Genomic DNA, 27,485 nt, shown 5'->3' with positions numbered 1-27,485 from the left:
ATAACAAAATGAGGACACGTATTCACACGTGCACATATGTGCATATATTTTAGTCTCTTGCCTTTTTAAATATGGAATAGCAGTGTGCACATTTCTTTGTCCCAGTGTATCTGCTTTGCATCAGAAGACTAATGTTCCTCATGATCTTGAGTGTCCCATCGCATAAGAAATAAATCAGCACTGCTCTTCCTGTGGAGTTTCTTCAGGGGATTTAAAGTGCTGATTTAAATTGTGACTAAAATCAGCAATCAGGAGAACTTTACAGAAATCACCAGCTTCTAAATCTTGGTTTGCATTTACTCTTTTTAGTTATAGTCCTTAAAGAAGAGAATGCATTCAGTACTTGAAATAATTTCATATATCTTTTTTTAAACTTGTACTACACTGTATTTCTACAGATGTTCTACCACTAATCTGCTCCAACATAGATTTCTGGGAGCCTTTAGTTTTTCTATTTTTTAAAAATCAGTGGTGTGCTTTCTGTTCACTGTTGACTAGATTAGATTTTTTCATGTGACTTGTATCAGGCTATATTCACATTAAAATAAACGTTCAGCAAAAATGCCCAAAAAGGAGATTCTGAAACATTTCTGTCATGCAACTAAATGCTTCCCTAAAATAGGAGCCAAAAAATAGGAGGGGAGAAGAGGAAAAAAATCAGCTTGTTTTGCATTAAAATTAAGTAATTTTTAAAAGGAACTGTTAATTCTAGTTATTATTTGTTTGGTCATAGTATCTTAGATAAGAATTTTGGGAATCATCTTGAACTCTTGCATATCACTTCTGTTAAGAAATTATTTTAACTACTATTTCCTTCCATCTACAACTTCTAGTTCCTTTCTTTTGTTTGAACCAGCTATATAACTCAGCCTGCTAAATGCACTGACATGACAGAAACCCTCTTCGGTCTGGCAGAAGACTCTGCTGCTGCAAGCTGTCTGGCAGGCCTGGTTTAAGAAGTGCAGTCATTAACTGATAGCAGTTTTGAGATTTGATTTTCTTTGTGACTTTGGCAGGAAACAACCTTCTCTAAATGTTGATCAAACAACAACCCTGAATTTGAACAGTTTCAACAGATGCCACATTTGAATATAATATACATTGTCATAACCTAGTTTAGAATATGTCTTAATTTGCATATATAAGTGCATGAGAAAGAAATCACTTATATACATTAATTAGCCTGTATGCAGAAGGTGGTGACCCATCTCCACTGTGCCCAGAGGGGGAGAAGAGGGTTGTGTAGCAGACTTAGGAGAGGAACAGAGCTTGAGGCTTTGCTGTTGTGTTCCCAGTCACATTCTTGGATCTTGCAAAAGTGACTCTCTCTTTCGGATTCATCCAGCTGTAAATGAGGAACTGAGACTAAAGACTGTTGAGAGATTTTAGGAATAAAGTTAGTAATTTTGTTTTCTGATACACTACATAATCTCTTCCAGGAAAAGGCAGTGATGGCTGTTGGTCCCATGGGTGGCAGCAAGCTCAAGGATCAAATGTGATAACATTGATCACTTGTGGAGTCTTGCAGTTTTCTTCTTGGAGAGCTTTGCAAACATGAGCTGGAAAGAAAGATACTGGAAAAACTAATTTTCTAATGTATAGGAAAAACAGTTCTTGGAAACTGGGGAAGGAATCAATGACGTGGTGCTGAGATAAATCTTCAGAGATGGGCATGAGTGGAGTATTGGGTGATTGCCCCTCTTCCATCTCCCTTGGCCATGACTTTGGCTGCACACTCTTCCCAGCATTGCTCCTGGTCAGAGTTCAGGCATGGCAAGAAGTTGCTGCTCCTTCTATGTACAGTGCTGGTTAACTCTTAGCATCATAAGCTTTGTGCTCCCTCACTTGTACCTCTCCCTTCTCCTCTCCTAGCTTGATGCCCATCCTCAGCTGCCTCTGATGCAGGATGCCACCCTTGCCTAACTGTGTGTTGGAGCTCAGCTTAGAGGGATGAGTGCATCTGATGGGCCCTTTTGAAAGGTGATGCTCAGAAGTGTCTGTATTTGCAGGGGTTGTGGCTGGGAGATGAGGAACCTTTTTGCAGAACTATCAGTCATGTTTTGTCATCCATTTGTCACTGTTTAGCAGTTTCTGCACTGGTGGCCTGAGAGCCCTGTGGTGGGATTTATGTAAGTGCAGCACTGTCTCCAGGCTGAGGTCAAGGGAGTCCTCACTGAGTCTGCATCTGAGCTCTGATCACAGTTTGTCACTAATTGTGTTCAGGTCAGTTGACACTGTATGTCCACATGCAAATTGCACAGCAATTTCAGGAATCATCTGCAGAAGAAATAGAGGCACACCATGAGTTCAAAGAAAATCAGTAAGTGTGAAACCCAGTAATAAAATGAACATGAGGGTGTTTCTGCATGGCCAAAACCCTTCAAGGGTAATGGAAAGATTAGTCTGGGGGAAAAATTGTGTATCAGCTTCCGTGAATCCTGTGCATTTATCTTTTGGGGTTCTTTGTGTTTGTTTAGCTGTTGTTTTGGTTTTAGGGTTTCTTTTGGTTTTTTGTTTTTGGTTTTTATTTAACAGCTTGCTAGTGGATGCTATAATCAGGAGTATGTTTGTTTGTAGACTTACAAGGGGAAGGCCACATGGCAATTTGTGGTTGCAGACTGATTCACTGGCTGCTACAGCTTGCGAATGGTGGACAGGGCAGGGTGGAATCCAGGAGCACTGGCACTTAACTGCAGGCAGCTGATGGGGACCTTCTGTGAGTGAGTAACAAAAGGAGTTCCACTGCATGCAGGCCAGAAAATATCAGCTAATGAAGCCTCTAAGATAAGATTTAAACTGACAGGAAATGAAAACTTGCTTTACTGTTTTTCACACAGGCTGACCACCCTCCCCCTTCACTAATGTTCCTGATGACTGTAGGGGAGCAGTTCCTCTACCTACTTCTTGGAATATACACACTTGGGTTAGAAAAGTGCATGACCAAAGTGCAGAGCCAAGCTCTGCTGTCTGTGGGGCTGCAGTGAGCCTTCGCTCTCAGTCCAGCTTTATTTTAGACAAGCCCTTGCTGTCGTTATCTCCAAAAAAGCTGCATTTGAAAGCAAGAACTTGTGTAAAGAAGGAAAGTACAACACTTTCCTGTCTCTCTCTCTGCCTGTAATCTGTTACAACAGATCTGTTGCTGTGCAGAGTGTGTTAGGCTTAGCAACTGCTCTTCCTCAGCATACCTGTCAAATTTTGAAATCTATAAATAAGGATGTTTGGAGCAGGGGGAATAGACACACCTTCTAGCTCCATTGAAATGCTTGGGCGTAACATGCTTATTTTGGCAGGACAGATTGGGGAAAACAAACTCTATCTCTCTTTCTATATATATTGCTAAAATATAGGGACTATCCCAAATAATACAGCTGGTGTGTCTATGTGGCTAAAGCAGATTTCCTTAGATTTATGCTAGTCATGCTATAAGCTGCACTAAAAGAAAATTAAACAAGTCATTTTTCATCCCCTTCAGCTGCAGACCTTTGCCAAAGTTTGTTTCTTAGAAATTAGATGAACCTGATGAAGCAGGATCTTGTGTCCAAAAATAGAGCATTTTACTTTCCATCTTGTCCCTTACAGGCAGGGTATAATTTTACCTCATCCAAGAAGTGAGATGAAAGGGGAATTGAGCTTTGCCTTATGTCTCTATCCTCATTTGAGCTTGCGACAGAGGACCTTCATCTTTCCTGACCAGGTTCAGAAGTGGAGGGATCCTGACAGTGAGGAACCACCACTGCAGGTTGTTTATGTGGCCAGGGCAGCTTTTGCATTTTGCAGGTAACGTGGCCTTGCATATGACTGTATGGCTTCTGCTGCCCAAGAACATGGGGCTGAATGTTCTGCTCTTGCAGCAAAACAGGCCACACAGCCCTGAAAAAAAGAGATGGAGCTTTACACCTGAGTTTAGCAAAGCCACCTGAGCTGCAGATCCACTGGAGTGTAGCTCTGCAAGTAGCCCCAGCTGCCCTTTGGGCTTCTTGAGACACGTAGGAGTGTCCAGCTGCAGCTGCCTCCAGGCTCTGCAGGTGCTTGCAGGGGATCCAGAAAGGGGGCCGGGGGGATCCTGCAGCCGCCTGCCCTCAGCACCCACCAGGAAAGCCAAGTCTGACTAGCAGGAAGGGAAAAGCTGGCTGACGGCCAGGTTGAATGCCATGATCCCAGCGACAGCTTCCTTCCCCTGCTCTCTTCCTCCCCACCCCACTGCCTGAGTGGTTTGGAGGGTGGTGTCCCAGGCGCTCGTCAGGGTGTGGGAGTGTTGGGGTGGTGCTGTTGCTTTGCTTTCTGGGCAGTTTTTTGCGTGTGGATCTGTCAGCAGATGTTTGCCTGCTGCTTTTCTAACCATGCGTGGCGTTCTTTGATTCACAGGATCGCAAGTGAACGAGCCAGCGTGTGGCAGCTTGGCACGACTGTTTCATTAGAGCAAAGAAGGCCTGTGTCCTGCAGGGTTGTTTTAGTAAAGACATGTCCCATCTGCTGCTTCTTATCACCCTTTTTATCTGTGCTGCTGACTCATGCAGTGTGGTCTGCTCAGCTCTCCATTGCAGTCACATCACACTTTGAGTTACCTTTACTATGACTCATGTTTGCTTTTTCACTTGGCAAGTGTTAAGCTAAAAACAACCCAGTCTTGTCTCTCTCTCGTGTGTTGTCCTTTTCCCACCCTGTACCTCCAAGTCTTTTCTCTCTGTCATAACCTTTTCCTTCCCCTCAAGTAAAAGAATTGTACATAAGTTTTAAGCTATTGTATCATTTTGTCTTTGATAGCATCTCTGTACTGTGCACCTCAAGCTAGTGAGATTGCCAGTTGTGCCAAAATATGATAGCTCCTCTACGTTGCCATCACAGATATGTTTGGTGGAGAATATTTTTGTTTCCTCTGTTTAAACACATCTGTGTTTATTAATGTTTTGGTGTGAAATTTTGCATCGGGACAATGTGGGCATCTTTGTGTTTTGACATGTAGTATATGCACACAGATCCAAAACCACTTGACTTCAAATTTCCTGTGCACTTTCAAGCCTCTGTGTTGAGCTAATGAGATCATAGCTTGAAACCACTTGTGCTGAGGTTTCCCTCACTTGCTTTTGCCCTATACTTTCAGAGCCAGCGTGAAGACCAAGGTGTGTATCCTGTGTGGGCATCAGTAACTTGTTTCACCAAGCTTGAAATCCTCACTTAAAGTGCTAGTGCATTGTTTCCAGGCTAAAGAGAGTGACTGAGGAGTGCTACTGAAGGCTTGGTATTTCCTTGCTTCAGTTGAGGGGAATTTCGCAAGTGATTTCTTAGTGGACAGATTTGTGTGCATTTGGCCCTTTTCGGTGCTGAAATCCCTGAATCTTTTTCAAAGGAGAGCCTGCTGGTGCATGTTTCACTGAGGACAGCTGATTGGCAGAGGTTGCTGTACAGTTTAACTGATGCTGAGTTCTGTATCTTACTGTACTGAGTCCTTGGTCATGCCAAACTTCTGCCAAAACTGGCAGTCTGGTTGAGGTCTGTTTGCCCTGAATAAACCTTGAAAAGTTGTGCTTTTCTAGTGCTGTTGTGATAACTACTTGGATATCATAAAAATTGGCCTAGAAATGAAGGAGAGAAATTCTTGGAAGAAGTTTTAGAACAGGAAGGGAGGGTAATGTGAGACTTTTTATTTAAAAGAAAAACAGTTGTCCTCATATTCTTCTAGCAAACATCAGGCAGGTTTAGATTGCTGTGCCAGATTTTCTTTTCTAGGAACAAAGTTAGACTTCTTTTTTACATCAGGGCACACGCAACAGATGAGAACACACATCTGTCTCTTTTAGACTTGTGTGTAGAAAACACTTTTCAGTGTTAAATAGCTAACACTTGTTTTAGACCGAGATGCCTAAAACTATTGCAAACACTAAGTGATTTATCTGTGCCCATGGACATAGCCTTTGAAGCAGCACCACCTGATCAAGCAGACTCTCTAGTCCCATTTCAGCTCTCTGAGATGGAGAAAAGTCCTTTTGGTACCCAATCTGCAGGGTTAGACTTGGTAGCTCCTTCCTGTGGAAGGCACCAGACTATGTTTCAACATTTCTTCTGGTGTATGGGCTAAACAATGCCTTGGATAGGCTGGGGCATTTGCTGCTAGCAGTTTAGCTTGAAAATACCAGGGGGCTTGTGGTAAGTGCAGATTTACCTTTCCAAGCTTGTGGAATAGCCAGCTTGTCTCTGCGCAGGTGTGTTATGTCATCTCCAGTTCCCATCTCTCCTTCCTGTTTAGCTTGAAAATGTCATGATTTTGTGAATTTGCTGTTGCTTGGTGTCCCTGGCAGTGTGTTGCCAGGCTTTGTTGCTCTCTGGTGTAAATAAATGGAGCTAATGGTGATCACAAGCAAAAATATTCTATTGTTTCTAAGAAGTATCTCGTTCTCTTGTAAGCCTGACTAATACAGTCCATAACTCCAAGCAACGAATGTAGGGCCCTCCTGCTCAGCATGTGGCATCTGACTAGGAGATAGGCATTACTCATTGGAGTCCTTGACCATCAGAGACTTTGCTTTTCCCAGCCCATGACCATGGTTATATATACACATGGTGCTGTCCCTGACGTGCTGCTAACGGTGCTGAGGTACATCATGGGCACACAATGTGGAGCAAAGGAAATCAGTGCTCATGGACAGGGCTTTTTGTGCCTCACAGACACAGGCTGCACCCTTAGGAAGATGGTGGCATGTAGAAATATCTCTATTTTCTGTTTTCCCTCATGGTGTGAGGGGGGAAGCATGGGTCTGCAGGTGGCCAGTGCTGAGCCCTCCTGCTGAATACAGCAGGCAGCTTTCCCTCAGCAGGAGCAAGGCAGTGCTTCCTGCCTTGGGACAGGCTTAGGTTCTCTTTGCTGCTCATTTTACCCATGTGCAAAATAGATGTGTAATGATACCTGCCTTTGATGTGGAATCCAGTCTTAATTAATTAATTAATTGATGTTCCCTAAATGCCTTGAGATCTGAGAATCACTGGTATGCTCCAGAACAGCAACAACGCTTGGAGGTTGGAGAACCGTTTTTGCTCCTATGATGAGGTTTCTCAAAAGGAGAAACTCCAGCTCCTCCTTCCCCAACTCCTCTCCCATTTTTTCTGGATGAAGTGATACTGTGCTGTGCATTAATTGTATGGCTTGCTCCTTCTGACTTCTGCCTAAATAAATAAATAAATAAACTGATGTGCTTAATGCAGTCAGCACGTAGGGTGCTTGCCAAAGAATTTCTCAAAGCAGCAGAGCTGGGTTGCCAAATGTCATGTCTTTTATATAAAGCATTCTTCAGGAAGCAAAGTTGCACAGGAAAAAAAAAAGGAGAAGAAAATGTTATAAAAACTCTAAAAACTCTTACTGCTGTAAGAAACATTGTCTTCCCCCACAGGGAGAATGTCTGGGCCATGTCATGGTGGGATCAAGGGATCTTATTTTTATTTCCTCTCAAAGGCCCCTCTCTCATTTCTTTTCTGTACTACCTCTCTCAAGGAGTAGCTCTTTACTGTGCTGGCTGGGGGAAGTAGATTTCAATTAGCATTCAAAAGCAGCTTACATGTGGATTTTGCCAATGGATTTTGGGTGGAGAAGAGGTTGTTTAAACAATGTCACTGTCAGAATATTTATTAGTATAATGTGATTAATGATTGAAAGAAGCCAATGGAAATTTTTAAAATATATTTATTTCAGGGAGCGTGGGGGAGGTAACAAAACTTCAGCATCAAAACATAAGGCTGTATGTTGTAAATGCATGCAGATCTGTTTTTACTGAGGAAGCTTTTTATGTACCATTGATATGTTTAGTTGTGTTTGTGTTCAGGAGTGCATTGGGCCAGCTCAGCGAGTGTGGGCTGCAGTGGTTTGACCCTGGGTTTTCCCTGACAGGTGGAGTTTACTGTGAGATCTGTTGTGTTCAGAGAGGCTTAGCCTCAAACCCCTCTTGTACTACAACCCACAACTTGCTGTGGGCTTGTGGGAGCCAAAAGTGCCCTGGGGTGAGGCAGCATCTGTTGTGTTTTTCCAGGGGCAAAAGATGCCAGAGGGTCCATGGGTGAGTGAGTGATGAGCCTGGATTGGGCATTAGGTGGGTCAGTGTTGTGTCCCATGGGCTGTAGGCTGGGCATTGATGTCCTGGGTAGCTGGGCTGAGCAGAGAGCAAGGTTTTGCCCAGTTTCAGGGCCCTGTAGGGGTCCCAACCTGCAACTTGCTGCTGCTCAGCTCACTCGGCTGCTTTTTGGTAAAGATGTGGGAGGATGAGTTTTGGAAATCGCTTTGTGTAGGCTCATAGAATTGCTTCTGCTTATTTATGTACTCCCAGTTCCTATCTCTGGGTGGTTCTTACAAATCCAGAGGCCAGTATTTTTTCCTCTAAATTAAAGCTTTGTTGTGGCAACATGTTGTCTTTAGGTGTCTGCAGGCCCTCTATGCTCTCAGTGTTGTGCACTAACTGGTTGATTTTTTAAGCCTGGTGTGGATTTGCAATGTAAATGTGGTCCATTGAACTGGTATCAATAACAGAGAGTTGGAGCTGTACTGAGGTTTACAAAACAGGATTGAAATAGATTTTCTAAACTTCAGCCCTCTACAGTATTTTATCTCACAGGAGTATTTAATCTGGTAGCATAATATGAGATCATTTAGGCAGCAGTGCAGCCTCGCAACTCAATTCTCCCATGTTATAGCTGCAAATTACTGAATGCAAATTTACACTATATATATACTACTGTTTCCATCGGGATCTGTCACAACTCCTTTGAACTTCCATCAGGGTTACTATATGGCACTGCAGAATAATTAACACAGTATGCATTAGCAGTATGTTCATTTGTCCTATATTTTGTCAGGAACAAATCAGCACCAATACTTGGATAAGCAGCAAGAGCTTCTGCTTTTGGATTCTTAATGCCTGTATTGCAACAATGCAGTAAGTTAATGGTAATGAGTCTTCTTCAGTTAGTGGAGTTACATAATTTTAAAACATTGTGCAAAAACCCTTCAATGCTCCTTCTCCTTTCTTTTTCCAGCAGGCAACTTGAAATTCTGTGTGATGAAAAATCCACATCTCTGGGTATGGTGTCAGTAGGGAAGTCCCCACAACACAGTTAATTGGGACAGGTGCCGGTCTTTCTTCTGAGATGTGCTGTGTCAGACAGAGGGACTCTCTCAATTGTACTTCTTCTTTCTTCTTGTAATTACACAGTTCTGCAGTCCTGCTTCTCTCCCTGGGTTGCAAGCACTGAAGTTTTCACTGCTTCTGAGTCCTTGGCCATGTGTCTTGTGTTGTGTGTTGATCTAACAATGAGGGAAAGAAGACCAATTAATAGGCTAGTGCTCAGATTTTACAGATTTTTTTTACAAATGCCTTTAAATTTAGACTGCAAGTGTAAGATAATTCCCAGATAGGAGAAAAGCATTCTGAGCAATAGTTATTGTATGTGTTTGTATGACTAGTGTGGTAAGAATGTAAATTAATATGGTATGTATTATATAAGCATAATTTTAGAATAATTTCTGAATTGATAAGTTATATAGTCCTCAGAATACATGAAGTGAAAATGATATTTGCATGAAGAAAGAGAACTTGATAGGTAACCCTTCCATTTATACTTAGGCACAGATGGGGCATGGTGATGAGAATGGGAAGAGCCTGCATCAGTTGGAGTTATAGTGACCTCAATTTGCCATATTCCCTTCCCTCCCACATTCCCTCTAGGTTTTTTTCCTTCTTTCTTTTTCATTGGGGAATTATTTCTCTTCTCTGTATTTTGTTTGCTCTGTCAATATAGCAGTGTTTGTTCTGGAGAGGTATTTGATTTTGCAGCTGACATTTATTTACAGGGTCACCTTTTAGTCCCTGTGTTGGATTGCCATTCCCTGTGAGCAATATCTCATGAGCAACATAACCTACTGTCTAAAAGATTCCACAGAAAACTGTCTCTCTCTCTGAGTCCCCAGTAAAAGGCAGGTGGAGGCATGCTTTGGGCATATGTTAACAGTTTTGTGGGAGCTTATATTGTTCTTTGAGACATAATAAGCCTTCAAGATCACACCAGGTTAAAGGGTTTCTAGAAGTGTACTACTGTTGCTGAAGCCTGTAGCTCAGTTTGTGTGGCTGATTTTTGAATGGTTGGCTTTCAGCAGCATAATCCAGAGAAGATGTCTCTGCACGTGGCAACGGAGGGTTTGGAATAGCTCTTTAAATGTCCCTTCCAACCCAAACCATTCTGTGATTCTGTTGGTCTCTGACAAGTTTTTACTGCTATTTTTCTCCTGTGCAATGATCATCTTTGCATATTCTCAGCAGTTACTCCTTTACTACTAGGAGCAGAGGGTACTGTGTCTTTGAATGTTTTGACACTCACTGCTTTAGTTCTTGACTCACGACTTACGTAAGTCTCTTGAGTAGGTTTCAGGTTGCTATTTAAAGGTGATGATATGCTTCTTGTGGAGAAGGCATGGAGGCAAGGAGCTTTAGACAATTGTCTTGCTTTCCTTGTCCTTTTCTCATGATTTTTGGTACTTTTTTTGGTTTGTGTGAATAGTCAGGGAAGGCAAAAAGGGAGAAAATAGGTCTGTGGAAAATGTGTCCTTAAATGCAGATGTGGGCATGTAAATATTTATATGCAGATTTAAAATTTTGCTGGTTATCAGAGAGATTAAAAGAACAGAAAAATTAGTAGGCCTCTCTGGGTGAGTGGCTTCTTGAATATGAGAATATTGCTGTTAAGGTGCTCAAATATGAGTATAGAAAATAGAAGTTCAGGTATTCTGGTTTGAACACTTTACCATTATAGAAATGGGAAGTGGGAAGAGGAAGAGTTGGAAGGAACAAATAATGCAGTGACTTGTGGGGAAGTATCAGATATTCAAAACCTGTTACTCTAAGCTTAAATATTTTCAGCTTTTAAAAATCATCTTTCTGCACCAATTCATTTGACTTTTTTTTCATAATCTTCACATTTCCCCTCCTTTACTTTTTTTTTTTACAGCTTTCTAAGCTACAAACCTAAGTGAAGTGGGGTGGGGAGAGAGAGCAAGAGAGAGTGAGCATGATTTATGAGTCTCACATTATCAAGAATGTGGTGGGAGGGAGGGGGGATAAGATAAATCTGTGAATAATACTATGCAAAGAAGTTCAGAATGTGGAACCACTCCAGGCCATGAATGATCCTGTGAAATTTCATGCCTTGTTTGTGTAAGACGGTCAGAAAGTTATTTTCTTTTTGTCTCTGAAAGAAAGCTGGCTCCAGACGTCCTTGAAATCTTGTGGGATTTGCTAAAAATCATGGGAATTGGTAGCAAAAGTCAGGGTGAATATAACAGTTAACTCTATATAGATGGTTGTTTTGGCTCTTGGTCTTCATACTTCAAACCTTATTTGCATTAAAATGCCTGTTGTTAGACTTGTAAAATGTCTTTTCAGTCTTCATAAGATTTCTTGAAATTATCTGCAGGAGAAATATTAGGACCATGTTATTCTTGAAAATTTTTGAGATTCTTTACACTGTATAAACTGTGTGTGTATGTGTACATATATATATATTTGCATCAGAAGGATAAAACTTCTCATCATGAGTATTTTGTTTTGCTCAGCAGCTTCCTTGTCAGATAGGAATCTTCTGTGGATTTGAGATATACTGTGACTTTATCCTGGTATTTTATGCCTCTTGTGCACCTGTACAATATCTGTTTGACTTCTAAGTGAAATGCTGTGTATGGTTGTAGCAGGACATATTTTCAACATTTTAAGGACTCTGTAACATAAAACCTGAACTTCAGCATGTAGTTCTTACTGTTTGGTGGAGGAATTGCCCTGTGGTACTAGAACAACTTTCATTTTTTGATAGTAGTAGTGATCTTTGCTTGCCTTGCTGCAAATACACTGAGTGGGCTTTTGAGGGATGAGATTTACTGCTTATTTTAGCAAGTTCTGCAAACAATATCTGACTTATTTTCTGCTTGTAATTACATGTCCTTCTTTTTTTGGTAATGTCTTCAGAACTCCTCAGTTCATTATAAACTCTCAGATCATAATTTTAGGAATAATGTGTATCCTGACTGGTCATAACGAGGCTGAAATTCCATCTTGGGCTTCTGGTGTCATCACAAAACTGGGATGAAATTACAGCTTTAATTTATGTACTATGTGGGATACATTATTTATTACTGTGCATTAGAAAATGATTAATCTCTGCTTGTGTTGCAAGGCTACCCTACTGCTCTGAGTCTCCAGGAAGTGCTGAGACATTGTAGAACTTCTTGTGCAGATTACATATGGTTTTATGGAGCTGCCAGAAAGACCATTGCATTATTCAAAAGCTGCTAGAGGTGATGAAAATTTAGGAAGCCACTATGGGTTTTTTCCTAACTAGTAGAATTTCCTACAAGGCTTTCATTTGCTAAACCTAAGCATTTCCATACCTTTAGTTGCTTTCAAGTGTTTTGTTTCACATAAAACCATGCTCAGATAACTGGGTTGAGGAGCACTGTGTTTTGGGGACCCTCGTTCATCAAAGCACTTTAACTGTAGTCAAGCTCTCCTGAAGATAATGGGAATTAATCATGTGCTTCATTGATCTGCTGAGTCTGTTCTTCAATTTCTACTTCTTTGGTTGCTCATAAAACTGATTTTCTTTCTTTTCCTTTATTTCCCCAAAATGTGTATGTGTGCATGCATATGCCTGTGTCCATGAATACATTGAAACTGCAGTGGAACAACATGAGCTAATGGAAAACTGTGATAAAATTAACTGATTTGACCATATTTAATTTCAATGACTTTAAAAAAAATGTTTTAATGTTCTTATAACACTTCATTTTTATGAGCATTTTCAGTACTAGGAAAGTCAGTAATGAAGTTCTGATATGTAATAATCAGTACTGTGTAACTTGTTGTAATGTCCACAGCTATGGCTGTGATGAGTTTGAGTCACAGCATTCTTTCACAGCTAGTTTTCATTCGAGTTTAGCCTTTCTACATTAGCTGAGAATTTGTCTGGTTTTGTTTTCTAGCCTGTGGACACGTGTTTGTACAGACCTAGTAGAAGCCACTACACCATACAGCTGTTACCAAGTAACATAACTAATCTGCCACTTCATGAAAACAATTTGATATCTGGGGGAGGTGACTGGAATTTTGCATTTGCAATGCTCTGCCCTGGTTTGGAGGGGAGGAAAAAAAACCCAGCAAAACAAACAAACAAACAACAAAATCTAACACACTATCCCCCCCCCCCCCCAAACCCTCCCAAACCCAACCGCCAAAGGTTTGTAGGAATTCTAATTAATAAAACCCTGGTAATTGTCTTCAAAGTACTTAGCACTATTAGATCTGAAAAAAAGAATTAGATATTTGTAAAAGATCAAACAGATAAAAATACCTTAAGAAAAAAAGTCACTGATTTAAATTAAATGAATGCTTTATACTAGTACAAAAATGTTATAAAAAATTAAATACTCCCACTTTCTAAGGTGGCATTTTTATCTTTTAAGGCTTTGATGACATGTATAAACCACTCAAGTTTCAGCCTTGTGGGTTATATTGTCACCAGAAGCTCTGACTAATGATACAGTACAGTCTTACAAATGACAGTTGGGTATAGTATGACTCTAAATTATCTTTTTTTGTTTTATTGTTGTCATATGCTAAAAAAAAAAAAATCTACAGTGCCTACTGAACTTAGTGTGGAAGTGTTACCCTCAATTTGATTAGGGTGGCCATATTACAAATCCCAGATATGGAATCTAATACCCAGTGACAAAGCTGATAATCCTTGAGGTGTAAGAATCTTGAAGCTGGTGTAGGGAAAGACGTGCGAAACATGCCAGCAGCTCTACCCCACGCAAAATTAAAATGATTGTCATTTTTGCAGGGAACACCATGGGAATCAGAATTAGAGACATCCACCCCTCTTCAGTTTGAAAGCTGAAGAGATGGCTGCAGTTTCTGTGCAGAGTTTCAGCCTGCTAGAGCTGTATAAATAGATCTCTGATGCCGTGCAGATCTGTGTGGGACCAATCGCTTCTTCCTTTCTGCATCACGAGGAGCTGCAGAGAGCAGCCCTCTGCAGCTACCTGTGTCATGCCAGTCAAACTGACCACTGGCTGGAACTTCTGAGGGTGGAAAAGTCTTGCTCAGATGATGTTCTCTGCTCCGAAGGAGTAAGGAATGAGGTATATGTAGATGTAGGCTGATCTTTTCAAACCTCATTTGGATTTTAAATGGGACATGGCATTTGTGCTAGCTTTCTGAATGAGTTGCAGCCTTGGGTGAATCCAGTACCATGTGAGTCAAGATAGTGTATCACATCAACAGAGAGGAAACCAGCTGTTTATTGTTGGGGAGTTTTAATTGTGCTGTGATAGAGACACAAAACTGGAAATAAATACAGCAGCATGAATTTTATACTTACACTATAATTTCTTACTTTTCTGCCTTCTAGCTCACTGTAAATATTATTGCCAGTTTTGTGTAGGGAGGGGCTTTTAAGTCTGATATGAGAGGTAGAAAGGAGGACCAAAGTAAAAGCTGAAGGGTAGATTTCCCCAGGTTCTTAACCAAACCCTTCCTAACCCTAACCCTGTCAGTCCTGGTGGTCATAGGGCGCATTCTGTCAAGCTGTCACAGTCTAAAAAGTTGGATCCTACTCCTGCAAGCCAGAGGTGACACCCTGGATGTACAGTTCTGCATGTATGTGAAGGACTAAATCCTCACATAGAGGACCAAAAAAGCACGAAAGAAAATTGGAGAGGAGAGAGAAGAAAGAATGACAGTGGGTTTTGACATAGGATTGAGATCCCTTAACTTCTTGGCACAGAAGTCCAACTCTGGGAAATAAATCTTAAAGTAGATTTGTTACACATCTAGGAAAGTGTGCAAGTACTTCCCTCTCACCTTGCTTGCTAATGCAGACTGGAAAGACATGGCTCTGATCACTCTGGTGAATGTGCTTGTGCCAGTCCAAGCTTTGTTCTTCAGAGTGTGGGCTGTTTGATTGCCCAAGTTTTGGTTTGAGATCAGTAAAGGTTGGGTTGGTTGTGCTGTGTGGGGCTGTGCCTGCCTTGGTGCACTGCGGGAGCTTGCCGAGTTGTATAATTGCACGTTTGCTGTCATACCATGAATGACTGATGGCATAATTTGTATTTTCAAAATACATAAGCAGCTCAGCCTAATCAGGTGGTATGGTAAATATTTCCAGGAGATAAAAACAAAGTATTAGGGCAGGGAACAGAGTTACAAACTTTCTTTAATGAGCTGCATATTGTTTGATCGTGTTTTTTTCATATACATGAGCTTCTCCATGCCAAATTCTAGTAATCACTGGCAGCTGCTTCACAGTCCTGGAGAAATAATACTGTAAATACTGGAAACAGTAAAAATGAGTGGATGTGTCAGTTTGCCTTTCAGACTCCTGTGACTAACAGGTGATTAGTACAAATAGCAGAAGGCCCTTTTATCTTTCATCTTGCTTCTGGAAATAAAAAGAAAGGGAAAGCTTTGGGACAGAGAGAAGAAATTTAGCTCCTCCAGACAGTTAACAGTGGTATTGCTGACTGGCTTGGATTACAGTTCTGGCTGAGTGGGTGTTTAACTTGTAAATCTGAGTAGTTCTGCTCACTTCTGGAGCCCCTAAAGTTAAGCATATAAATGCTTTGGGACTTGAAAGACCCTCCTTGGCTTATTCTGGAGAGTGTGCTGCAAAATCTTATGATGCAGGAAAACCCCCAAATCATCTCTTTTCCCCCTTCTAATGAGTGGCTCATAATGTTGATGGGATGTGGAGGGATTCCATTTCTGTTTGTTTATGCATACCAATCTCCAGTGCTCCAAAAAGATGCAAAAAATGAGAATATCATGGTTTTGTGTGTTGATCAGCTGCTGTTATTTTTCAAAGGCACAAATTTTAAATAGCAGATGCTAATTTAAGTAACATTTTAACATATGCGGAAATCACTCCTGAAAAAATACTGAAGTAAGAGTGAAGGATTTTTTTTTAATGAAACATTTTTCTCTAGTACAAATGTGTCAGTGCTTGGTGACAATTACACTCACTGGAACTTGGGAGAGCAGGGGCAGCATTTCATTCTTTCACAATGAAGAACAGTTTGTTTTTAAAAATAAAGAGAAGATCCCAGTAATAACTATGAAAAGGCCTAGGAAAGTAGTGCATTAACAGGTGGATGAAATATTTCTGTAGAGTTTATATGTCTTTCTGAAAATACTACACAGCAAATTTCTGAGCTTGATGCAACTCACTTGCATGAAATGAAGGGTTGTTTCCTGCTCTGTGGAAGAATCTAACTTCAAATTTTATGTACTCTTATATGATTATCATAAGCCTAAAGTAGCATAATTGTCCTTGCTGACTTTCAAAATATCTTTAATTTTTTTTGAGCCTTAAATTGATTAATCTAGTGTAGACTGCATTTAAATATATACCTATATGTTAAGGCATATGTGTTTTAGCACAAAATAAGAGTCAGGGGACTAGTACAAGGAGGCGTGTTTGTGGTTTTTTAACTTATTTTAAAGCAATTATGTAATTATCATTGTCTTTTTTTTTAGTAATATACCAGCTACTGAAAGTGGGTTGTTGTCTATTTCAGCCTATTTGAAAGAAAATTGCAGTTGGTTTCCTTGCAAATGTTGCTCATCCTGCAGAGACCGGCTGAAGGGTTACTTTCATTTTCTCCAGGACAGCGGTGACAGGAAAAGTTATGTGATGGTCTAGTTACTAGCTGTAGACACCAAAGAGAAACCCTCGGTCTAAAGTCAAGGAATTGTTGGAAAAGACAGTATAATGTTAAAATTGACACAGGCTGGTGCCAGAAAATGAAACTGTTGAGTGCTGTCTTTGTCATGACAAATATATGCAGGTTGAAAGCAGTTTTGTCCTAGGTATGAATAAATGCTGGAGGGATTGGACTGCACTGCAGCCCACATTAGTACATGTGTATATACGTAAAGAGGTAAATATATCCAAAATAAATAAGGCTGTAAATAATTTTTCTGGTTACAAATTCTGTTCACCAAAATTAATTAGACACATGTAGCCATATGCAACATTGTGAATGTTCCATAAACTTAGCTTTTTTTCTAATGATATCTGTCTTATATTATTAATAATGTAAAGGAAAATAGTTTGTTTTGATCCTCGGGGGGAAAAACCCTTTCATTATCTCACCTCTCCTCAAAAACCCCAGACATCTACTTGTCCTCTGTCATTTGAAGCAGATTTGACTCTGTTATCTGTACTTTTCCTGTCTTGCATAAGAACAAAATGTTGTCCTACTTTCTGTAATTGGAATTTGGTAAATCACAAGTAAGTTACAGTAGGAAACTGAATGTGTTAAAGAAATGGAACAGAGAACAGATTACAATTTAATTTCCCAGAAGATAGACCTAATATTATTCATAAACAGAATGCAGTTCACAGTAAGTACAAGTAAAGCTGTGTTTCAAACCAGCCTCAGTAAAATAAACCTCCCTGGGCAAGACGATGCTTTATTTTGTTACTGATGAATGTTACAGAACTTGCACTGCCATTCTGAGTTTTAACATCAGATCCGTTGGTTTACCTTTCTTGCCAGTTCAACATAATTTTTCTCAGGCCAAGATGAATATTTTAGTTTGTTTTCCTTCTGGAGTTACACTGTCTTTGTTAACTCTCTGAGTCTCTGCAGTAAGGTTGGAATCCACTGGCCAATTCCAGCTAAATTTAACAGGCAGCTTGAGCACTGAGCAGTTTTGTGGAACAAGGATTTGGGCACAGAACAATGACAGAAAAGGGTGACCTTTCTGGAGGAAAGGCTGGTGTGTGCTATCAGAAATGCGAGAGTGTGATGGGATGAGCCATTGCTCAGGGCTAGCTTTGCTCAGAGGGTGCATCTTTCTTTGCATGGGGTCATGTGAAGGCAAAGCCACAGGAACCAGCCTTCATGGACTCCACTGTGTATGGGACTGCTTGGTCTTTTAATGAGGGAGAATATCCCACATCCTTTTACTTTACACGTGCTTTATTGGTAAATGTCGGATTGTAAATGTTCAGCTTACTCTAAACTAACAGCACCTTCACTCATTTCACATATTCTGTATGAGTCAAATGGAGCCTGGGACAGATGGACAAGGTGATGTGACCAGGACTCTGTGACAGATGGAACATGGTGCTGGTCTGTGCAGCTGAGCTGGGAGGTTAGAGCCCAGCCTACTTTTTCTATCCTGTGCATAGAGTTACCAGGGAATGCAGTTTAAACACAGAGATCACTTATTAAAAGTCCCAAACTTTCTCAAACAGCTCTTGAAAATGCAGGACAAGGAGTTAGGCCCAAAGCTGTGCTGTTAAAAATTAACCATATTAGAAACCATGTCCCTGGCTGGCTTAATACATAGAAATGATTACCTTTGCAGGAAACTAACACAGCTCCACATTGCTTTGGAGGGAAAGGACAATCAGCATGGTAGCAATTGTGACAGGGCCCAGCTTCCCATACTGACTCTGCCTTTTTCATTCATGAAAATGGGCAGTGGTGGTGAAGTTGAGACTGTGGATTTTACACACACTTCCTCTGTGCTTGGGCTTCCTGCTTGCATGACCTCAGAGTCGTCTCCTGCATGGAAGGCGTGTGAAGGAAGAGAGAAACTTTCAAGAGAATTTGAATACTAGGAGAGCATTTCACTTGGTCTCAGCCAGGTCCTCAGCACGGTGGTCAATGTCACTTTTGCTCACAAATTTGCTGCCAGGTCCAGAACAGTTTAACAAAAGTTGAACAGATTAATCAGTGAGGTTTAGTTGGTTTCCTGCACCTGAAACACAAGGAAGTTTCTATCACAAGGTATTTCTTAGCAGCTTCTAGTGAAACTCTAGTGTGTTATGCTGTTGCTACTGCTAGGGACAAACAGCTGATGATGAAGAGAAACAAGTCTGGGGGGTTTGTACAGGTGGCTTTTAGCCACTGGCCTGAAAACCTCCACATACACAGCAGGTACTTTTTAATGGGTGGCAAAAAGTAAAGCTAGACATCATGCCATAGAATTCTTGGCTTTTCATGCTCTGAAAAAGGATGTGATGACTGTCTTATTAATTGAATTAGTTATGATAAGTGTCAAGATTTTGAGGGTCTATTTAATGACATTTTCAAAGAGAACAAAAGATCTACTGTGAGGACAAAAACCAGAGGACATTTAACAAGCTCAGTTGACAATAATTAAAAAGGCACTGCTGCCTAAAATTTTCTGCTGGCAATTTTTACAACTAATGCCTGAATTTTTATTATTATTCCTAATATTTATTATCTTTCATGGGGTTTAAAGGTAGTACTTTTTTTGGTCTTTTTATCCACTTTGGTTTACTTTTTCCCTTCTCTAATAATTCTTTACTATTTTGCTGTAAGATGAAGAGAAAATTTTCAGTTTGTTTTACTTTTCCCCTTTGGTAACTGTTTTCTTGCTACTTTGGTGTCGGATAAAAGAGAAGATAATTTAAAGAGTAGAAGAGCTCATTGTAAAACTACAGAAATTAGATTAGTTATTGTAGCTGAAACTACTTTGATCTATTCTTTACATTGTTCACTTCAAGATGCTCTTGCTGCTTGTCAGTATTCCACTGTTGCAATATTAGAATGGAATATAATAATATCTTTTAATTTGGTGGCATAAAGAATGAAGCAGAATATTTGATTTTTATGATTATGCCTACATTAAAAAGTAGTGTGGACCGACTGGAGAGAGTATCTGTGAAAACTGTGGTGGGATGCTGAGATTTGCACCAGGCATGTTTTCTGGTTGCTTTTGAGCTGTCTGGTGCTGCTGGCTGCTCACTCTGGGGAACATGATGCTTCTAGTTAATTCCTGCCAAGAGGGATTTGTTCATGTGCTGCAGGACCACCCCACAACACAACTGAAAGCCCAGGCAGGATGGATTACCTGGAGACTTGCTTTAAATGCTGCATTCCTGATCTAGCAAAAGCAGATGGTAGCTTTGCCCTATAGGGATGTAGTGGGATGAAGGCATGGAAAGAAAGGCATATTTCAGTGATGTGATTGTGTATAGTTGTGCCAGTTAGTGAAACAGGTTTAATAATTTTTCTTTCTTTTTTTTCTCTCTTCCCTTTTCTTTGTAATTATTACTGAAAGGGGAAGGTTGATGTGAGTAGGCTTCTGAGAATGAAGGCTGTTTTGAGAAGTTAGAAAGAAGAAATCTTCTACTGAAAGGATCGTATCTTCTTTAAGGAGCTTATACAATACCAAGTGCACATTAGATGCTTAATCAGTAATGACCCGTGTCTAGTGGCTGGTACTTGACCTGCTGATGTGAGCATGTGGGGACAGTGCTTGTAACCTTCAGTCACAGAGGCTGCTCAGACAGACACTGCACTCAGCTGAGGCTCTCAGCCATCCAAAGACACTGGCTGGGCATGCTTTATTTAAAGGTGTACAGCCTCTTTTTGGTATGTGTCCTGAGGCAGGGAAGGGGATGTGTAATGTCATATTATTGCTAGCATGACTTGGAAAAATACATGATGTTATCTGAGACAGTAGGTATGAGAGCCAGTCTGGCAGATGTGACAGTCCTGCTTTCTGGATCTGACAGCTGGCAGCCTAGGGAGCATGCAGCCAGACCTGGTATTTGCTGAAATGCTCGTGTTATGGCTTGTGTTGAAGGAAAGGAAGAAGTAGAGGTGACAGAAGTAGGAGTACAGTGTTTCAGGGTTTTTTTTTTTACAAAAGACAAGTTTGGAAGTAGACTTACAGAAAAGCATTGTCTTTCTCAGTTTCCTGTCCCTTCTTGATTAAAAGAGTAGGTTTGACTACAAAAAAACCAACCAATCTTTGTAGCCAACCAACTCACTGAATCCAGGCAGGTGACAACATTTCTTCCTCTGCCTGGAAGATTTTAGCTGCTGGCATAGTCCTGCTACTCTCAAAAAGTAAGACCAAACCACTCTGGTGCTGAGCTGGTTGTGGCTTAGTCAAATTTCTATTGTAAAAACAGCTTATGGTAAGGCCTCCAAAGTTTCCTGCAATAAAGGTCATCACAGGTTTCTTTTGAAATGTCCTGAATGTCTCCTGTACTCTCTGTCACTGGAGATACATGATTGTATAAGGAATATTGATTGTTCAGATCTTTCTATATAGCAGCAAGCAACTAGATCCCAAAAAACAACCCCATATAGCTAGAAGGTAGGTGAGATGAGTAAGTAAAGCAGACGGCAATAGGAAAAAAATACGAGGCCCATCTGTTCCAAACAACATGGAATTTCTATTGTTTTTCTAGAGCCCTTCCTTTGAAGAAACTAGAATGTATCTGTACATTGAATATCACACCATATTTCATTTTCTTAACATCTCTCTAAAATGTATGTGCTCTTCAGCAGAGGAATGCCTGCCTGCTGCTTTTTGTGGGCAACACGCTGAACTTTTACAGGGTTACTGTTCAGAGCAGCTTGGCCAGTGAAAGAGTGGGTGGAGGGTATTCAGCTCTGCATCCACTGGCATTCCTTGTTTTCAGAGGTCGTGAGCCAAGGAGGGCTGTGCATCTGAGCACAGGCAGTCATATGGCAGGGTCGCTGCCAAGGGATAAAGCCACTGACTTGTGATGCAGTCTGTCTCTCTCAGACCTTCATGCTGGGATAAAGGAGGCACTTAGGGTGCCAGGGAGAGCCTGGGGTCAGCACCTGATGAGACTGGGGCTTTATGACTTGGAAAGACATGACACGCCTCAGGGTAAGTGGGGGAGAGCATGGCTCTGTTTCACCTTGTAATGATAAACAGGTGGCATCAAGGCATGGGGGCAGTGAGCGTGGGCTGGTAGTTCTAGTCCAAAAATCATGCAATAAAGTCACTTCGGCTGTTAAGAAAAGAGAGGAGTTTGTGGTGTGTGTGTGCTTATGAGCAGAAGGCAAGAAAAGGAGTAAATGGCACGTAGGAACGTGTGCCTGAGCCTGCCAGACCCTTGGCAGAGGCAAGGGAGAGTAGTAGGTCCATTCCTGTGAGATGTTGGGGGAAGAGTTCCTGTGCCCATGGTGAGATGTGTGCAGAGAGCCTGGTGCTTTGATTTCTTCATCCCTCATAGCTCATTCCAAAATGAGATCACATTTTAGCAATCCACTGTTCTCAACTGGCCTTGGCTCTGTCCTGTCACGTGCATGAGTACTCAGGCCCAGGCCCAACCCAGAACTGCTTGCCCTGGGCATGGCAAGGGAGGCTGGCAGTCTTGTCTGCCCCCCAGGCTTGGAGGTAGGTAAGCCTACACAAATCCAGAAATAAGAGAGGACTCTTTCTCTGTAGCTTGTCTTGAGGTTTAATTTCTCTCTTTACTTGAGTCTTTGTTTCCATTGCTGTGGTTTTTCATCAGTTTTGATCACAGTCAAGTTATGCTAACATAGCGTTCGTGCAGTTTACCTAGAATGGAAAATCATCTCAGTCCATTCAGCTCCATCGGCCTTTTGAAAGAGTCCCCACTGTGAAATGAAGGAAGACCGGGGGAAAAGAGGCATTCTACTGCTGGTATTTTATCAGGCTGCTATTCTCTTGGTATTTTCTTAAAGTCCCAAGCTGGCAAAGCAAGGGGTGGTGCCTTTCTCAGCTCTCACTAAAAAGCAAAATATTTCTGCCTTTGAGTGCAGAGCAGCACAGCACCTGTTGTGTTCCTGTGGTTCTGAAGCCAGAAGGCAGAGAAATTGATCCTCTAACTTTTATCCAATCTTGTTGCTTGTGAGGGAAGTGCTGTGTTTTGAGGAGATGTGTGCTGAGCAACCATCATTTAATTCTTGGGGGTTACTAGTAGTGTGTGCTGCAGCTGGGATAGGCTGCTGGATAGCCCTGGCTCAATTTGGCATCTTTGCAGCCAGCAGGGTTAATGCTGTGTGTATGGGAGGAGGAAGGAGGATTTGTACTTCAGACCTGCCTCTGCTGGGAGCTAGAGAAGCCAAGCACCGCCTCATTTATTGCACCGGCAAGAGTGAAGGAGCTGACAGGATATTCCTTTAATTTGTTTGAAGCTGCATTCATTTCTCCAGAAGGGGGAGAGTGGAGTAGTCGAATGCTGGGAGGAATCCCCAGCCTAATTCAGGACTGTCCTTTTTCCCTGACTCCACAGACACCACAAAGGGGCTGTCAGATCTACTCACATGTTTTGCAAAGTCCAGGATTATCTGGCTATTGAGTCAGTCTTTGTAAAGTGTGACCCAACAATTCTGTTTTAAGAGTTCACTGTTGGTTTTGATACTATTTTGGTTACTGAGAAAATATTATAAATGCATGGAGGTGCAAGCCATGTGCACCTCATGACTGCAGGAAGTGCCTAGATGTATGGCAGGCATGATGCTCCTTTCTGATGGGGAAATTCGAATTTGGCTCACAGATATTATATTGTAACAAAAAAAAGGATGGCAGAATGAGTTTCAAGTATTTTTGTGACACTGAATTTTTGGTGTTTTATCCTCTGATATATAAATTGTTACTTCTGTTTTTTTTTTTGAAAATCAGACTATTTCCTCCATCGCAGTTACATTTGTTTTCTTTTGACAAACCCTGATTTGTTGCTCCTGTTTCTGTAAGGATCAGATGGGTAATGGAAGCTGTACAGCAACTTTATGTATGCTACTCGAGATAGTAAAATGCAAGCCTACAATAGGCCTTTTTTCAGCAGCTGTAAAGCTGTTGTGTGAATACAGTGAATCCATTCAGTGTCCCCCACGCTTGCTGGGAGCACCCTGGAGAAGAGAGTTGTACTAGTGAAATGACTATCCAGCAAAATGGTTTCAGAGGGGCAGGCTGATGAGTCACTCCTTATTTTGGTTTGCAGGGTCTTTTTCTGGGTATCTGAAGTTTCAGCCTGAGTTAAGAGATCTGTAACTTTCTATAACTTTCTCCTTCTTTCCAGATTGTCCACTAAATCAGCATGGGTGTTGTGTTCCTTGCATCAGCCCTCTGAGATGGGGGAATGCTCTTATTTTTGTTGTAGAGACAGGGACAGGGGAAATTTTGGGTTAAGTGACAGTGTGCATTAGGAGCCAAAAGCTCATGCTGAAGTTGTACTATAGAAGCTCAAGTGTCATTCAGAGCTATTTCAGCCTTTCAGGAAGTGTCACATAGCATTTGCCCATAGGTCATGCAGAAAAGCCTGGAGGATAGCTGGGAATCTGTCCATCAAACAGTTTTATTTGACTCTTTAAACAGAGCATTAAAATGCAAGTATGTAAAGTGAAACAGGCAGGATTTTATGCTGATTTTGATCTTTGGCCACCTTGTATTTGAGTTCAGGAAAAAAATGAGAGGCGGAACCTAGTTGATTCGGCAGGGTGATGCTCTGTAAAATAATCCCTTTAACACTTTTTCTTAAATTAAGAAGGGTTTCTAGGTGGCATGAGTCATGGACAGACTGTCCTCATTTCACTTTGAACTTGCAACCTTCTCTGGACGCGTGTCACAGATTTAGAGGGCTTTGTCTGCTTCCTGCAAGTGGTAGGCTTGGCTCCTACAGCCTTGACTGGTGTAAAGTGAGAGCAGGCTCCTTGAAGGAAGAGGCAGCACCATGTCAGTGGGAATAAGCATGGTGGAGTAGGGGCCCAGCTTGAGTATTTTGTACAATAAGCAGCTTTGGGGAGTGGTGACATAGGCACAGCCTTTGTACAGGTGTCAAGGTCCCCCTTATTTGTGTGTTGTGGTCTGCTTCAAGTTTTGGGTTGTTCTCCTCCAGGGTGTGTGGGGGAATGCACTGTGGTGTAGAAAGCTGTACTTTTTGAATTTTTGACCACTTTTGGAAAAGTTGTCTTTTTTGAGGTATATAAAGCCACAGAAGGCTGTGAATATTGTCTTCATTTCTTAATTAAAAGCAAGGGGAAAATTATTCAGACCTGTCTGTTCTAGCCAGGGCAGAAAATCAAAGTGTTCTGGCTTACATGCACACAAGGTCAAATCCTCTTGTTGTCATGTTGTGTAAATTTGTTGGCTTCAGTGGGGGTACCCACAGGTGTAACCCTGGGAACAGTTTCTTTCAGGCTTTTTACAGAGCAAAAATGAATGTGGTTGTTGGTCCTAAAAACTGTTCATAGAGAAATAGCTGGGATGTTTGTAATCGAGAGAGGCCATGCAAATGCAAGACCACGCTCTCAGAGGGAACGTGAACTCTGCACTGGCTGGCAGAGTTTTCCTGCTGACAGAGCCTGCTTTGGAGTCTTACGTACCCAGCTGGCCCTTGGCCAAGCCTTGCTGCAGGTACAGGAGAGGGAGGAGGGTGAAACAAGGGGCGGTGAGAAACTGTTCTTGGTAGCAGCACTCGCTGAAAAGTCAAAAGCCTTCAGACCTTTTTTGGTGATGGTAGAAAATGTCAAAATTGATTGTATTAGAGACCTGCCAGTTACTCTGAACTCATCTACTTTGTCGCTCCTCCTCCCTTCCTTCCTCCCTCGACAGCTGGGCTGGGTTTTGTAGTGCTAATGCTGCATTGCTTCTCCAGCACGGCTACTACTTCCCCCACGCTGCTACTACAGAAATACTACAGGAACTCAGTGAAGACTGAGGGAGAGGGCTGTATATGTTCTATTAGTGATAGTAACAGTGATAGCAGGAATAAAACTTGGTAGCAGTTTAATACTTTACATAATGATTTTTCTTCTGTTTGTGTTCTGGGTTTTCTTCCATTTTCGCTGTCATAAATTTGTGGAGTCTGGTATATCCTGGATTTTGCTTTAAATGAATACTTTGTAGTGTGCCTAACTTACAGATTTTTAAAATGCCATGGTTTGGAGTGATCTAAACCAGTGGTTTTTTTTTTTTTTTTGTTCACATGGGTCTTTTTAAATTTTTTTTTAAGTACAGCTCACACTCACAGAAGAGCTGTTGCTGGAGGAAGTTACCACACTTGCTTTAGATAATGAAACATACATTCAAAAAAGGTCAGGGATTTCCCCTGAGCCACCCACCAATTGCTTGAAATGACATTTTCATTCTGAGTGTTTCTTTTTTTGTTTTTGTTTAAGATCCTGGAGCACAGGGAAAGAGTTTTAATGCAAAATACCAGAAAAAAAAGTCTGCAACATCTCCTGTGAGAGGGGGGAGAAAAGGAGATTAACAATTGCATCTTGAAACACTCATGATTTGAGGTAAGTGATTGAAGGGTCTTGTCATAAGTTACAGTTAGTTTGTAATTAAATTAATCATTATTTATCTCGGAGTGTCATGATATTGTTGTTGAAGGCAATAAAAACAGGCAGGAGAGGGAGGGAGAGAACAGTAACGGCAAACCCAGAAACAGCAGTAAAAATACGTAATGCACTTATCTTTTTGAAAATGGGCCCCATGAGTTCCAGTCCCACAAACTGGCAATCATTCTGACATTTATAACGGTTAGACCCTGTTTAAATCAATGAGGCTATTCTCTCTGAAAGTTAGGCATGAGCCTAAATATTTCCTAGTTTGGAATCTATATCATATGGGAACTATTGAAGAACATACAACACCCAGTCAGAAAAATGCATATACGAATCTCTTACTGTTGGTGATAATGTCATGAGGAATCTGATTTTGCAGCATTCTTAAGTAATATTTTTATATTAAATACATAGTTCTCATTTTTATGTTTAGACACCTCATTGAAATACCAAACTTCTTAGCAAAGCCTGTGAATTCTATACCAGCTTTAACAATACATCTGCCTTAATTGCTTCATCAGTGTGCCTTTGAACAAATGGAGTTTAACGTATAAAGAAAATAATGTCCCCTTTCATAACTAGAGTTGCATATTGCACTTGGATATTTGAATAGCAACTGAACTACAAGTTCCCTGGCTGAGGCTGAATTGTGTTGTCAGAGTTAATTTTTTTAATAAAGACAATGACGAGGCACAAGGAGAAACTCACCTTTTCCCTCTAGTCTTCTTTTTTGTTTGTTTGTTTTGTTTTCATTTCTCATTAGAAAAGAATCAAACTTGAATCTCGTAAGGAGAAAATGCTACAGTTGTAAAACTTTTAACCAATGAAAATGTTGCATAAATGAGCACTAAAAAACACCAGCATCTTCCTTAAATAAAAATTTTAAATTATTTATTCTCTTCTGCCCCACAATTGTGCTGAAAGAGACAAAACTGCTGTAAGGAATCTGCAGAATCAAAAAGACACATATAACCTGAAAGAAGCAGAGTATACATTCCCACAAATGTGCAGAGAATCAAAACCTTTTGGCAAGTGGCATTTGCAGGCATATGTTGCTTACCAGATTTCAGAGGAGAGGAGAGCGAAGCCGAACCCTGGTGATTGCTCTGTATTTGCTTTGTAGGAACAGAGCTATTAAGTTTCTTTTGAAATCAACAGGCCCACTGCAGGGAGCTAAATATTTCCTTTCTGGTCAGTGAACAGGGGCCGTTGCTTGGGAGATTGTAGTGGTCCTGTAGGTATTTGTACTGATTTTTCTGAACGGGTCAAAAGTTTTTCATATCAGTGTAGCCAACTCCTTTTCATGTGCAGGTCTTGCACTAGGGACTGTGATCCCAAACAG

At 41.1% G+C, this 27,485-nt stretch overlaps 1 protein-coding gene across 4 annotated transcripts in view; it reads left to right on the top strand.

Annotated features, from left to right (window-relative positions):
* The window catches only part of ATXN1 (ataxin 1), a 215,886-nt gene that overhangs the window by 34,658 nt on the left and 153,743 nt on the right, over positions 1–27,485 (top strand). For all 4 annotated transcript variants that reach the window (XM_066545207.1, XM_066545181.1, XM_066545198.1 and 1 more), the window contains one exon: positions 25,973–26,095. The gene's annotated coding sequence lies outside the window, so the exon portion shown is untranslated. The remainder of the gene's footprint in view (positions 1–25,972; positions 26,096–27,485) is intronic.

The sequence above is a fragment of the Molothrus aeneus genome, chromosome 1 (genome assembly GCF_037042795.1).
Source record: "Molothrus aeneus isolate 106 chromosome 1, BPBGC_Maene_1.0, whole genome shotgun sequence".
NCBI lineage: Eukaryota > Metazoa > Chordata > Aves > Passeriformes > Icteridae > Molothrus > Molothrus aeneus.
The sequence above is the reverse complement of the archived record's forward strand: the minus strand, read 5'-3'. Positions and strand labels throughout refer to the sequence as shown.